Below are 15,152 nucleotides of genomic sequence, written 5' to 3'. Positions count from 1 at the left end.
TTTTCAGTACCACGGATTTTTCTTTTCATCAACCTCTGAAATTTTTAGCAACCAACAACATTATAATATGCGTAAATAGTGTATACATTGAGCAAGTAAAAGATTTTTATATTATTATTCAACTACAAACTGTTAACTGTTATATTTCATGATAAATTTGTTAATTTTTATATTGATTAATTATCTTAAAAGTCATATCAATGATGATTCCTTAATGCTTGATAATATAATTTTTTTAAGTAAAAATTAAAACTCTTATAATATACTTTAGAGTTGAAAATCATCTTGTGTGAATCAACTTAACATAATTAGTGTTCTTGAGTTCGAGCAGCAGGTGGCTCGGGCATGCTTGTCTAACTCTGCCCCCTATAGTAATTTGGCTTGTCTCAAGCAAGATTGCTTCGAATGGAGGATAGGTTAAAAAAAATGATGTTGAACTTGAATTTGTTTAGATTTACAGTTCCTTAATTAACTAATTGATAATATATATTTTTATTTTATTTTATTCAGGTGATCTGATGGACTTGCATATGGTGCCAACTAATCAACCTTTAAACGTGGAAACAAATAAACTAAACGGTTAAGGAAATAGCAATTGATGAAGAATTTGAATGGATTTTTAGTCTTTTTGCTTTTGGAAAGAAGGAAAGAAGCTAGGTGCAGGGAAAAGCTAAGAAAAGCATAGAAAATGGTCCATAGGGTGAAATCATATCATGTCTGGCTGCAGCAGACAAGTCCAATGAAATGGAACCCACCAAGGACTTGCTTGAGAACTGACAAGGGGATCGATCACACAACCCTGCTTGCAGTAAAGTACAAAGGCCATATGGTGGAGGCTTATAAGCAGCTTTGTAGCATGTCCCTGACTATCTTATAGTTGTGACAAGCTATAATGTCTTGTAACATCTTCCAAAATCATGTGGTAGTCTACATTATCATTACATGTGTTCAGGGTATGAAATTGCCCTTTGAGGCCATTGAAATTCAAAAACATATCCACATGCCCTTAGATTAGATATGTACCTTATTTCAACATGTCATTCTCTCAACAAATGTTCTTTACAATGTGGTCATTCACATGATCCATATTAACTTGAAATCTAGGGAAAATTTGGTGAACTAATTAATTTGCTTAGCTCTAATGCCTCCCTCCATCCCTTTCAAAGTGCTTTTGTTGAAACCAATTTCATAGGCTATGCACAACAGTTGGTGTGAAAGGTTGAAAAAAAGAAACAACCACAATGGAGAGTGAGCAATAAGCATTCGTGTGATTGCCCTTGACGCTTCTTCTGTTTGTGTTAGGCAGTGTTGGCAGATTTTTCTTGGCATTTCATCACTGACAAGTGACAACAATAAAAGATTTCAACTTTTGTTGTGACCAGTCAATACTACTTTAGCACATAATATCATCAACAACCACGGACAGAAGTAACATGTCATATAGGGTAATATAATAGACATAGTCATAAGGTTAAGAAAGATTAACTAATTGGTTAGATGAAGTGAGGTTCTTGTCAAAGTTGGGGATACGTTTGATTTGTTAAGCATTAATTGAATCTTAAATAATGGATCAATGTAAGGACAAGGATAAACACAGACGTTAATCCACTAGATGTTATAATTAAGACTAATCCATGAGCAGTTTTAGACTTGGTACTTATAAAGTGTCCAAAACAAATGCATGCATAATATCTTATCAAGTGCATATATCCATTCAATTTTAGTGGGTAGGCTGGTCTCAGAGGAAACACTTTTGATTAACGAGTCAAACCACTCTCCTTTGTAGTTTGTACCATTAATGATTAGCATAATTATATCCAAATTCAATTGCATAGTTGCACTGTTCCAATTATTTCAAGGTAGTTGCCATTCGCTTTCACATTTTGAATAATTTCCCCCCTGCCAAACTTATCTCCAATGAAAGGTCCTATTCATCTACCTAATTGATTTTGAACATTGTAGTCGTTTTCTTCTCCATCTGAATTAGCGAGCAACTAATGGATGTTGAACCTTTCATCTTGTTTTATAGTGTATATCAATAATTAGGATAAAGTCTTGAATGTAGGGGCTACTGAAACTGAAATCTCCCTAGCCCCTTATTTTGTTCTATACATTTTTATTTATTTATTTACTTTATGTCCTTATGACAGCTGGTCCAAAACATATGGTCTAGATTGGATTTTATTTTGTGTTTGAACATGATATTTATTGGCTGAAAGTCAATGATTAATCTCTCAAGGCATTAAAATCCATTTAAGGAATTGACATTTTACAACGAATGATTTTTCATATACACAAGTCAAGAATTAATCCCATGACTACATACTTAAAGGATAAGATTATCTACTAATCATGTCAAAGCATATAGTCTAAATTGATTAAAACATTTTACTTAGCACAAGGAAAGAAAAACCAACAACAAATAGAAAAAGAAGATATATGTGTAACAATGCAGGGACTCCTTTACATTCACACACACAAAGAGGGGTTGTTTGTGACCGACAAAATCCTAATTGAGGATTTTTAATTTATGAAGGGCAAATGGGTATGTCAATTCATGAAAGATCCCTAAGTTGGATTTATGGTGGAGTTCGTGATCCAAGTAATCACTGCGATGTCTTGAATTGCTTGTTATGTTTACCAACAAAGACACATAAAACAGTCCACCCTAAGAGGACACATGACAAAAAGACAACAAAGGCACGTGCTTGCCTATCACTTACATGTCCATTTTTGGTCACGTTAACAAAATTTTAAGACCATTCCATGATGTCCCCCTCAGACAGAGTGACCCTTCTCCTTTTCTGCATTTGTTTGACATAATTTCCCCTCTCCCTAATTGCATTCTCCTATAAAAAAAAATCTATATTGCATGGGATTCAAGTTGGATCCACTTGCACTATCTTATAACATGTAAGGTTTTGATCGTAATTGTTTGTGACCGTGACATTATAGTTTTCAGAATTACCTTATCACATTTATTCCTATTGTGACAACTTACATTGCCAGCTATTTCACAGCTACTACCTCAAGTTAAAACTTGTAACATGTTTCTTAGGTGACTTTAGGCTTTTTGACCAAAAGTGTTAACAATAAAACTAATCATTTTTGGTTAAAAAAATATTTACTAAAATGAATGATTTTGTCACATAAAAATAGAGGAGGCGTTATCTTGAGTGACACCTTATGTTTTTTTGTTTATCCTGTAAGAGGAAGTGTCATCCTAGTATGTTCCATCTTGTCAAATATATAACATCGACCAAACCGCTACTTAATACCTATTTAATAACTAAATCTTATGTCACATTTTTACTGAATTTAAGGTCGGTCAAACCAACACAAAATACCCGTTTAATGATTATACTCCTTCTACGACATCTCCTTAAAAAATCTCCTATTATTTTAGTGAGTAAAAAACTTTTAAAAAAAGTTACAGGAGAATTTAAAATTATAAACTTTTTTTTTACTCATTAGTATTTCATTTATTCTGACATTGACCATCTCTATTATTCAAGAAACACATAAAATTGTGTGCCTTTGTAAAAAAATATAGCAAAGAAGATATCATATAAATTTCACAAAAATTATAGGAGTATCAATGTAATTGCTCAATATTATTCTATTTTTGTCCCTAAAACTTAATGAAAGTTTCAAAATACTAAGTGAAAGTATTACATGTGATTTAGTCATTAAACATGTATTATGCTAAATTAAGTGAAAATGTGATATAAGATTTAGTCATTAAACAAATATTCAACATTTGACAGAATGGAATGTATTAGGGTAGCACCTCTCATTACAATTTAAACAAAAAGCACAAGGAGTCACTTAGGGTGACAACTCTTATATTCCTACATGGTAAAAATTATTCAATTTGGAAAATACTTTTTTGACCCATCCATTCCCGTAATTAGATTTTATTTTTAACTCATTTTGGTAAAAAAAAAAAAAAAACCAATGACTTCGTTGATTTCTTGTTCAACAAATTTGTTATTTTGTCACATGTTTTAATACAAGTGGATACTAATCGTATGTTTGATTTAGAGAAAAAAGTAAAAAGTAGAAAGTTTAAAAAAAGTGATAAGGAAAAAAAATATAAGTTGATTTTTAAGTTGTTTGGTAGAAATGAAAATGAAATAAAAGCAAGTTAAAAAAAATTCTTTTCACTTTTTTATCTATGAAGGAAGGAGAAGGAAATAAATAAACGTGTATAAAATGACATGATTATTCCTTATAATTTTTTTTAATTGTCTTTCTTTCCAAATTTGAAAAGACTGAATTTTTTTGTATGGACTCACAATTTTTTCTTAAATAAGAGAATAGAAGCTTACCACTTCTTCTTTTTTTTATCCCTTTTCTTTCGTTTATAATTGTACCCAACCACACATATTGTAAGAGTCATGAATACCATGCTTCAACTCTCGGTTCTTAATTTGCCCTTAATATTTGGCATACGTAGGTTGTACTGTAGGTGCAAAAGTTAGGAACAGTGTCATAAGTATTTTGATGTTATTCTCAAATAAAAACTGACATTTTATCTTGGTAATCAATACCAATCTCTAATGTCAATTAATATTATGTAAATGATTGAGATGAACTTTAATTTAGTTAGAGGTTAATAATTCAAAAACCAACAAAATTATTAGACATGAGTGATGAGTTTTGTTCGTACTGTAGTCTTTTAAAATGTCATGTAGAATAGACACAATTGATGAAGATTAGAAGACCTAGCCATTGGAGGGTTGGTAATGGTTAAAACAGGGTTTAACCGCCTATGCCCTAGGTTGAGAAGGAGGACATGTCTAATCGTTAAAAAGAGTATTGTCCAATTCATAAGTCATCCTTGCATTGAGTTGACAATATTCTTATGGTTTCTCCAGCAAAAACAGTTGGAGAAGAATTATAAAAACAATGTAGAAATAAAACTTTATTATTATTATTATTATTATTTTTCATTATTATTAAAAGAAAGAAGACGCTATGCGACTTTGTCTAGTGTGGTTGCTAATGTGTGTGACCTTCATAGGTCATAGATGGTCATATAGGGTGTACCGAATGAAAAAAGTATCCTGTTCACTCCACCTTTTTCTTTTGGAACCAACGAAGCTACCAAGGGCCAAAAAGGTTTAAATATGATATTTTAAAAAAGCAAGTTGAGAAAAAATAATTTTATTTTAATAAAAAAAGTGAAATTACTTTTAAAATGTAAACGAAATAATCACAAATTATATTAGAGGTGACTTTTAAAGTATTTTTTTAAAAGGTCCTGTACAAACTTCTCTATAAAGACATATAAGAAAAAAAATAAAAAAAATCTCTGTAAAATTAATTTTTGTAGAAATTAATTTGTAGGAACTATTTTATATTAATTTCTTCAAAAGTTGATATTATTTTATACAAATTAATTTTAGTTTATAAAAAAATATTTTTTATATCTTATTTAATTATTCTCCTATAAATACTTAGAAAATTTTATTCAAACAATACCAAAGTCAACAGAATTAACATATCTAAAAATTTCATATAGATTGACATGTACAAAGTTTTTATTAATAAAAAATATTATCCGAAATTGAATTTCAAATCTTGATTAAAGGAATCAAATATCAAATTACTTCTACTAATAACTTTTGAGGACGATATAAAGGTTGATTTTGTCAACAAAATATAATTGATGAATCATACATTCATAAATTGTGTTTTAGACGGGAAAAAAAAACGTTCATTTATCTCAACCTTAATTCCACCCACTTGAAAGTAAATTTTCTCTGCCACAAAGCAATACCTAAACGCACTGTGAAAATTGATTCTCTTCAATACTATCGATGGCCATTTCTATTTGACCTTAAACCAAACTGACACTTAACCAATGACCTACTCGACTGTGCAAATGGTCCACGTACGTTTTACTTTAGAGCACTTTCGTGGAAGAAGGAAACAATGCTTGTGTATAATGCCCTGAAATTATACTTGTGGAATAGTGAATTAATTGTAGAACTCAGTCTCATGGTTGTGATAAGAGCACAAAGAGAACAAACATGAAGCGTAGATGCATGCACTATCATCATTTAGAGATATAATTAAATAAATACTCCAGTCTAGCTAAAAAATAATATAATTAAAGATTATAAATGTATAATTTCTTGGAGGGTTCAAGCACCTGTCCAAAACCTAATTTTAACTTAAAAGTTTTAAAAAATACGAAAATGATGATGGTTCAATATACAAAATGACATACATTGATCTTACTCCTAACTAATTTTTTTTTTCAAATGAAGTTTATTTATATATTAAACATAACCTAAATTCGTGATAAAAATAAGCGAGATTTTATTTATTAAGCTCATTGTGGTTGTGTCAGAAAAAAAATAAGTTTCAGTGTGATTTGGTCTAAGTTTAAAGTATTTTCAAGGCAAGACCAAATCCATTTTTTTATCGATGAGAATTTATAATAACTTATTAACTATGTGATCAATCAGTTAGACTCCCTTGATCAAAGTAATTTTTATTTATGAACAAATTGAAGTAATGCTTATAGATTTTATGTATGATATTATCTCACTTATGTGTAAGAATTTAATGATGGTACACTAATGATATTTTTTTAATCTTAATAATAAATCAATGTTAATATAATATTTAAGATAATTATTGTAAAAGTTAATAAACTTATTATATATAATATTTTATGATTGACAATAATGCATATAATCTTTTTTTTTCTCTTAGGGAGCGTTTGATAGAAGAGAAATTTTTCCGAGAATTATTGGTTGAAAAATTGAGTTTTCCATATTTGATATGTATTTTAAAAAAGATAACAATCATGCGAAATGATACTTTTTGGAAATGTTTTTTAATTAGTTTCTCACGAAAACTTTTTCATGAGAAGAGATAAGAATATTATTTTTTCGAGTTTAATTTTTCTTACTATAGTAAAAACATCATGTTATTATTTATTAAAATTATATAGTGTGATAAATAATTAAAATAATCGATAAAAATATATGTAACTCTTTTATTCTTAGAAAACTTCTCTAAATATTCACAATGTTCAACCAAATAAATTTTATTTATTCATAATTTCTAGGTATGAAAAAATTTACCCTCTCTCCTCTTATACTATATCATCTTATAAGTATATGTTAAAATAGTTATGTATGTGATTCATTATTATTTTTCTTTAATTGCAAATTTTTTTGGATGGTAACCTTTGTTGGTATATGTGAAATATGCATGAGTCAAATATTTAGAGTGTACTTACAAAGAATTTCACACTCCAGTTAGTATTTGCATATCGAGGTTAAGAGCCTAAGAATTGACAAGTATACTCAAAACAAAGGCATTTATTAACAAAGTAAAAAAAAAGGCATATCATACAATTTTTCTAATATATATGTTGTGACACATATTTAATAATATAAAACAAAGCCATTTATTAAAGTAAAAAATGATTAAATTTGAACTGAGTATAATTAAATATGCTAGTATAAGGACTATTTTGTTTAAGATTAAAAAAAATGTGATTTTAGTATAAAAAATAACCTAATTGTTACTGTTTTTTTTTGTTAAAATATGTTTTTCATTTTTACAAATATAAAAATTTTGAATAATTTTTTTATTTCTAAAAAATTGAAATCTGTTACTTTTTATTCTAGATATATTCGAATCTATATTTTTAATTTAAATTTTAAAATACAATTTTTTTAAAGGTTAAAGATAGCAATAAAATGCAAAAAAGCTGCCACAAATTTTGAAATTTGAAAGCCCATTCCAACTACATAGAAGTGCAGATGCATATCAGAAACGAAAAGTCATTATTTTTCATGCTATCAATCAATCCCAGCACCTAAGATCAAGCAAAGCAAATAAAATCGAAATCCAAACTATGTGTTCTTCAGCTGCTCATCCCCTACAACAAACAGACATAAAAGAAAACCTTTGTGAGTGATGAAAAAAGAACTCAGAAGAACAAAAGAATGTCGTCTGAATTTCAAACAATTTGAAGCAGACCATTCCAAACCAAAGTTCCCCTTTTCATATTCTCCCAATACACGGAACACGTATTCTTCCAATACACCCACAACATGAATTAATTACTAGTGTCTTCAATTCTTGATTCGAAATGAAGGAGATGCCTCTCTGCAGGTGAACGGTGGAGGAGATGCACAAGTACGGGATGTGTTAAGATTATTGATACGATACACTAATTAGTTGTAAATTATTATAATTTAAATTCAAATTATAAAATATTTTAATTTAATATAATAAATAATTTAAAATTTATTATTTTGTTGTATTATATATATATATGGTACACTTAAAATTGAATAAAATCTTAATTATTTCATGTGTGAATAGGATGCACCTTCTTGCATTGTGGCATGTGTACATGATGCGACAACTCAAGAAGAGGTGCATCAAGGGTTTCATCGTTAGCGGGCTACAACTCGCACACACGCAGACCTCACGTAACAATGATCTCATGCCGTCAAGATATAGATCTGCTTGTCGAGACTAGATGTAGTCGTTCAGTGGTGCATGTTCCACTCATGTGATGTTATTCGACAAGTGTACGGAGTCGCACAAGTAATATATAAAATGGTAAGACCGAGTGTTGAGTCCACAGGAAATTTGTTTAACTCAGAAAATGTATATTTAGTGAGCAAACATTTTGTGTACACTGAAAGCATGTAAATATCAAGTTGGATTTTTGTTCGAAAAATCTATTTCACTATAAACTAAATATCTAAAGATTTGAGAAGTAAAACAGTCAAGTAAAAAACGTTGGGTCGTTCTACTGAATTTTTCTTGATGTCATTATGTGTTTTTCTCTATTTAATATTATCTTAGTGTTCTTATGCTGAGAAATTACCTAAATCAAGATCCTTCGAGTGAATGGGCCTAACTCTCTTTAAACTTCGTCCTTGATCCCTCAACAAACTCAGCCTAAAAGAATTGCATTAAGTCTACAACATAATATGGACTAGATCGCTGCACTCTATTCCTAAACATACAGTTTTTTAGCTTGCTCTATCAAGTTTTAAGGCTTTAAAGCACTTTCCAATGCTAAAAATCCTAACTATTCATACAAATGTGTGATCAAGCTACAAGCATGTAAAAATAAGCATGGATAGAAGCAATGAACACATAAAAACAACATTAAATAGATAGTAAAAGAATTTTACATCAAAGGTTCAACAAAACTTCCCAACTAAGAGGTTTAGCCTTCCATTACAAGTAATGAGCTTTCAATCCAAAGAAGAACAAATTTTTGAGTGAAGAAAAATGGCTAAGAAGGGTTGAGGATGTCTCCTTCAACCTCTAGAATCCTAATCTCACTCCTCTAACCTAAACTCTTTTGGTGGTTACGTTTTTGTCGCTCTAGCTTCTCCCTTGGTTGTGTTTTTCGACCCCCTTTTAGTTTCCGCCAACTTCAGTGTTTTAAAAGTTACTTGGACATTTCAGTTTCTGAAGGCTCGCTTAGCAAGATTGGCTCGCTAAGCGAGAGTTAGTGAATTTTGGCTTAGCGAGCTGGGCGCGCTGAGCGTGAGAAGAGACAAATGACTCTCTAGGCGAGCTTGCGGCGCATTGGGCGAACACATCTCTGACTGATCCTCTTCTAGGATTTTCCAACACGCTAAGCGAGCTGCATGCCTCGCTTAGCGGATGTCACTCGCTAAGCGCATATGCCTCTCTTAGCGAGACATCAACTGCTTAAACCTTCTCTTCTTTTAGCCTAAAACTGAAGTGGTTTCAATATTAATTCACAAAATGAGAGTATCTACTATATAAAATCAAACTAAACATGAAAATATGTACAATTCCTACAAAAAGAATCATAAATTAGAGGAAATATGCTAATTTCATGTAACTATTTAATACAAAAGTTAGTCGTAAATAATGACTAACAGTGTATCGTCACAGTGTGGTGGTGGTGGTGGTTGTGTGATCTTTGTTGGGGAATTCGAGGGGAGTAAACACCGAGGAGATTTACATGAATGAGCCATAAGCAACCACATAAGAGAACTTGACACCACACTTTAACCCAAAACCTTAAGACTTAGGTTTATGGGTCTTCTCCTCACTTATATGGTGTTCAACTTTTCCACTTCTACTGAATGTGAGATTTCACCTCGCACTTGTACTCCAACAATCTTGAAGGTCACGATGAGTTGCACGCCCTCCACGTGTTCTCCCACTATGTTGACGCTCACCTTGGCACACTCCTCAAACACCAAGAACAAGATACCCACCCCTCCAACGATCACTGAACTTGATCGTCGATGCAGCCAACAACCGCCACCACTTTGTTGCCTTCTCCGAGGCTTGATATGGTCAGATTGCCTTCTCTCTTAGTAGATCCATACATTGTTTCTCTCTCTGTGTGTGTGTTTGTTATAGCCATTGGGGTTCAAAAATTTCAAAGAAGATGAAGAGGTTAGAGAAAGGGGTTCAGAAATTTTGTGACGGCTTTTGCATTTTGTGGGGGTTTCATAACCCCCCAGAAATCGCAATAAGAGGGTATGCTTATGGGACCAATGATGCACTGATGCATACCTAACCCACACTCAAACCAAAAAGTAATAAATTTAAATTTTAAGAGGAGGAAATTCTACTCAACATTTTATAGAGATCAAATCTTAACATTTTGATATTTACAATAAGACTTAAATATATTTTTATTTTTGATAAATATTTGATTTTTATATTTACTCTTTAATATATTTTTGTTCTGTGTTAAATTTCTAATAAAATAATAATTTTATTTTAGTCCTTGATAAATTAGCTAATTTTGTGTTTGTTCTTTGATAAATTATTGATTTTTTTAGTCCTGACTAATAATAAATTAAAATATTTTATCAAAGAGAAAATAGAAAATTTGTTAATTTTCCAATGACTAAAAAAATGTAAAGGATAAAAAAAATGATTATTTTATTAGGAATTCAACACAAAACAAATTTAAGGAGCAAATACAAAAATTAGATATCTATTAAAGATCGAAAATATATTTGAACCTTAGGAGAAAAAAACATAAATTTATGTATTTTTACAATAATTATGATTTTTTTTTAAAAAAAGCAGTTGATTTTTTAGAAGCTATTTAAAACAACTTGTAATTTGAATCTATTTTTAAAATTATCTTCAGCTTCTTATGATTTTAAAAAGCTTCTTATAAACAAACACCTAAAAACTAAAAACCAAAAGTCTTAAGCTTTATTTATATTCCTATATTACCAAGTATCTTATTGTTAGTACGGATACACTTCTCTCTCTGTTTTTTTGACTGGGTATGTATGCACTTCTTACTAAAAAAAAAAAAAGTTTTTGCAAAACAAAAAAAATTAAGAGAATTAAAAATAGTGAAAACCGTTGCATATATGAATGCATCTCATTTTTACATACAGTTATTGATATTGAGTGAGGGATGCTTGAAAATTTAATGTGATTGATAACTTTTTATATATAATTTTTTTAACTTATTTTAATAAATACTATAAATAATTATTTTTATAGAAGAGGCCTTCTTTACCTTCAACCTAAGCTGCACAGGAAAGGTCCTAAGGTTAAGTGAAACTTCTTCATAATAGGTGGTTTGCATCTTCATCTATTTCATCGAGTCTCTCTCCGTTACAATGTCCTGATCATTGTGCAAGCAAATTTATTCAATAAATAGTTAAATTATTTACTCAAACAATATTGAAATAATTCACTCATACAAAATTTGAATTATTTTATGACTTTTATTAATATATGACCCCACTTTTTTCACTTTTGACGCGAATATGTGGCCCCACTTTGAAATCTTCGTACCTGATGGTATACTACATAAAGCTATACGAACAACGATGGTCATATTTGTCGGCTCGGCATGTTTATCATGCTAAAATTAATTACCGAGTTGGCTTCAAAAGTAAAAAATTTAATTGAGATGTACTAACGTTATTTTTAGAGTGAATTTAACATAAAATTTGAGCGATAATTAAACTTAATGAAATGATTGAATTTAACAACAAAGTTATTGATCCATTTAATATTGTACATATTTAGAGCTCATTATATTTAATTCAGAATCTAAGTGGATTAAACTTATTTATTTGTTGGTTCATTCGTTCGATTGTTTATTTATTTTCAAAATTGCTAATAACATGAATTTAGTGCATAGTTAATAACATGAATCTAAAGTGCATAGTTAATTTTGTATTTAATTTCAACTCTTTATTTTTTATTTATGTATTAATGTCGATTTAATTTAATGTTAAAATAATGTCCCAACTAAAAAAACCACTCATGCGATGTAAGTATATGGATAGATGTGTAAGTTGTTATAAAAAAATTTAATCGAGTATAGTAAGTAAATTTATTGTAAACTTCGTACAATATTTATTTTTGATTCTTGAAATGACACAATTTTTTTATTTATGAAATGAATTTATATGATTTGGGTTGGAAAAACACTAACTATTTAAATTAATATCATTTTTGCCTCGACCTATTCAACTCACAAGTTAAACAGGTTAGATTTTCAGGTAATTCTTGTAAGAGATTTAATTTATTCATGTGAATAAAACATGACATAGAGATAATTTTTGAGCGAATAATTATTTATATTTTTTTGTCTTGTTAGATTTTTCATGTTCTTTGAGTATGACTAATCATTACTTAGGGTATTGAAAGTTGAAGCTATCCCTTTGCACACGTGCTTTACTTTTACCTTGAAATAAATTAAATAATCATTGTACTGAATATTGCTTATATAATTCATACATCTTAATGAAATAAGTTAAATTCACATGAGTTTTCTTTTATATATATATATATATATATATATATATATAATCTCATGTAAGAAATTGTGAATAATTAATTTTGATTTTAATTTAATTGGTTAGCCCGTAACAAATTCTATAATAATTTTATGCATAACGAAATTGTAGTGATATAAAAAATAAGATATATAAGCATTATGCGTCAAACACTATGTTGTATAATTCTATTACATCTTGCTGTTTTGTTGGTTGCAGTTGGACAAACTTGTCTTTATGTCTTGCATGGACCACTCCTCCTCAAAAGGGGAAGCTACCTTTTAAGATTATTTCTTGATTGATTAATTAATTTATTTATTAATAATCTTTTAGTTGCATTTGGAGCCAAGAGATTCACACAGTAATGCTTTGGGATTATGTAATTTACTGTCTTCTTTCATTTTCTTTTTAACCAAAAACGAAGAAACTGGCATCCAGCGGTTGTCTCGTGGCTTCGTCATGCCATGTGAAGACAAATCATTTCGAATAAACAAAAGATAAAAAAAAGGTAAACAGAGTTTCAAAAGAAGCTACAAAAGAACATGGTAAATGACTAATGGCATTTCTCCGTTTTATTTATTAGTGCTTTAATTGCATTTCTTTATTTGTAGAACTAATTAATAATGCTTTCAAGTTTCAAGGTTTGATTCGCCTATAAGAATCAGAATAAAATTTAATCTTATTTCATTATTTTTACTATATTTTCATTGACATTAAGTTGGTAAGAGTAAAATTTGAGTAGATCATAAATCAAGATTTCATGTTAGTATCTTGGGAATGAAAAAAATATGATTAAAAGTAAAAGTTTTACTAAAATTGATCAATAAGATTTTTTTTTTATAAATTTATTAATAAAATTGATAAATATTTTAAACTTATAAACATGCCTTAAAATTTGAATTTAAATCTAATTTAATCTTAAAAATCTGATTTATAAGGTAAAAATTATGATTACTTATACTTTAATTTGGTTATATCATTAATTAGTTGACGTGGCATCTTCAACTTGATAACCTTTTTCTAACTTTCCTTTTAGCATCTCATTGAATTAATTTATTTCTTTAATGGCTTGGAGTGTGTTTCTATATATAACATGTCTTAAAATTTGATTTTAAATCTAACTTAATCTTGAAAGTTTAATATATAAGGTGAAGATTATCCTTATTTATATTTTAATTTGGTTATATTATTAATTAGTTAATGTGACATCTTCAACGTGATAACATTTTTTAGCTTTTTTTTAACATCTCATTGAATAAACATATTTCTTTAATGACTTGGAATGTGCTTCTATACACGTTTTGTGATAGATATTGGCTACAAATAATGTATTGAATTTCATGTGGTGATGATTGTAGAATTTTTATTAATTTTTTGATCGTATTAGTTGGCAAGATGCGATGATGAACAGTATTTAAGAAATAAGAACCATGGAATGGAATAATATCAATGCATAATGTTGTTATCTGCGTTGAAAAGAAAAATAGAAAGACCATTTTGTCTCTATCTTAGACTTTAAGCGTCAGCAAGATTCTTCTTAAAAGAGCCATCCTTTTAAAAAGACATAAATTAAAGTTGCTTTTAGATAATTTACTGTTTAGATACTAATATCTTTTGGTTAATGAAGATAGACTATATATGCAAGCTCTTATTTTCACATTTTTGGGAGTGTTTTAGAAACACAATAATGATAAATTGACATGTTTGAAGCTACAATTTTGAAAACTAAACACGGAGTTTATAGACATTAGTCCAAAACATTCATCATAACGAAGAATCCTCAAGGAGTTAGAATTATTACAATTGTCAACAGTCAAAAGGCATTGGGTGTTCAATCATTGAGAGATAAGGAATCCTTTGAATGAGAAATGCCATGAAAAAGTGAAGTGAAGTTGCTCAGTTTGCACATTGGTGAATTAACTACTGTTTTTAGGGAAATTTGTTGCTTTAGAAGTAATAGCATTTTTGAGTTCTCTCAATTTTAATCCAAATATACATATATTTTACTTTTTGTCCCTTTAGAATAGCAGCGAATTTAAGGAGTTCTCCACGTTGGAATGCCTTCATTTTGTTCATTGATTAGAAAAAAATAGACGTCACAAATTCATAATAAAATAAAAGTGATGTAGATTGATAAATATCGGAAAATATTTGTTAAGAAATGAAAAATAAGATATTTTAACAAAAATAAAACTTTAGTGTACTAAATATTTTATTTATATTCATGCAAGAGTGAGCTAATCCAATGACTCACTCGTTGGCATGGACGTTTTTTATTTTTTGTTAGTCCACAATGTGATTTTTAACGAAATGATGTGAGTATTTTGTAGTAAAAAAAAATATTTTTAT

The sequence above is a fragment of the Glycine max genome, chromosome 18 (assembly GCF_000004515.6).
Source record: "Glycine max cultivar Williams 82 chromosome 18, Glycine_max_v4.0, whole genome shotgun sequence".
NCBI lineage: Eukaryota > Viridiplantae > Streptophyta > Magnoliopsida > Fabales > Fabaceae > Glycine > Glycine max.
This window is presented reverse-complemented; position numbering follows the sequence as displayed.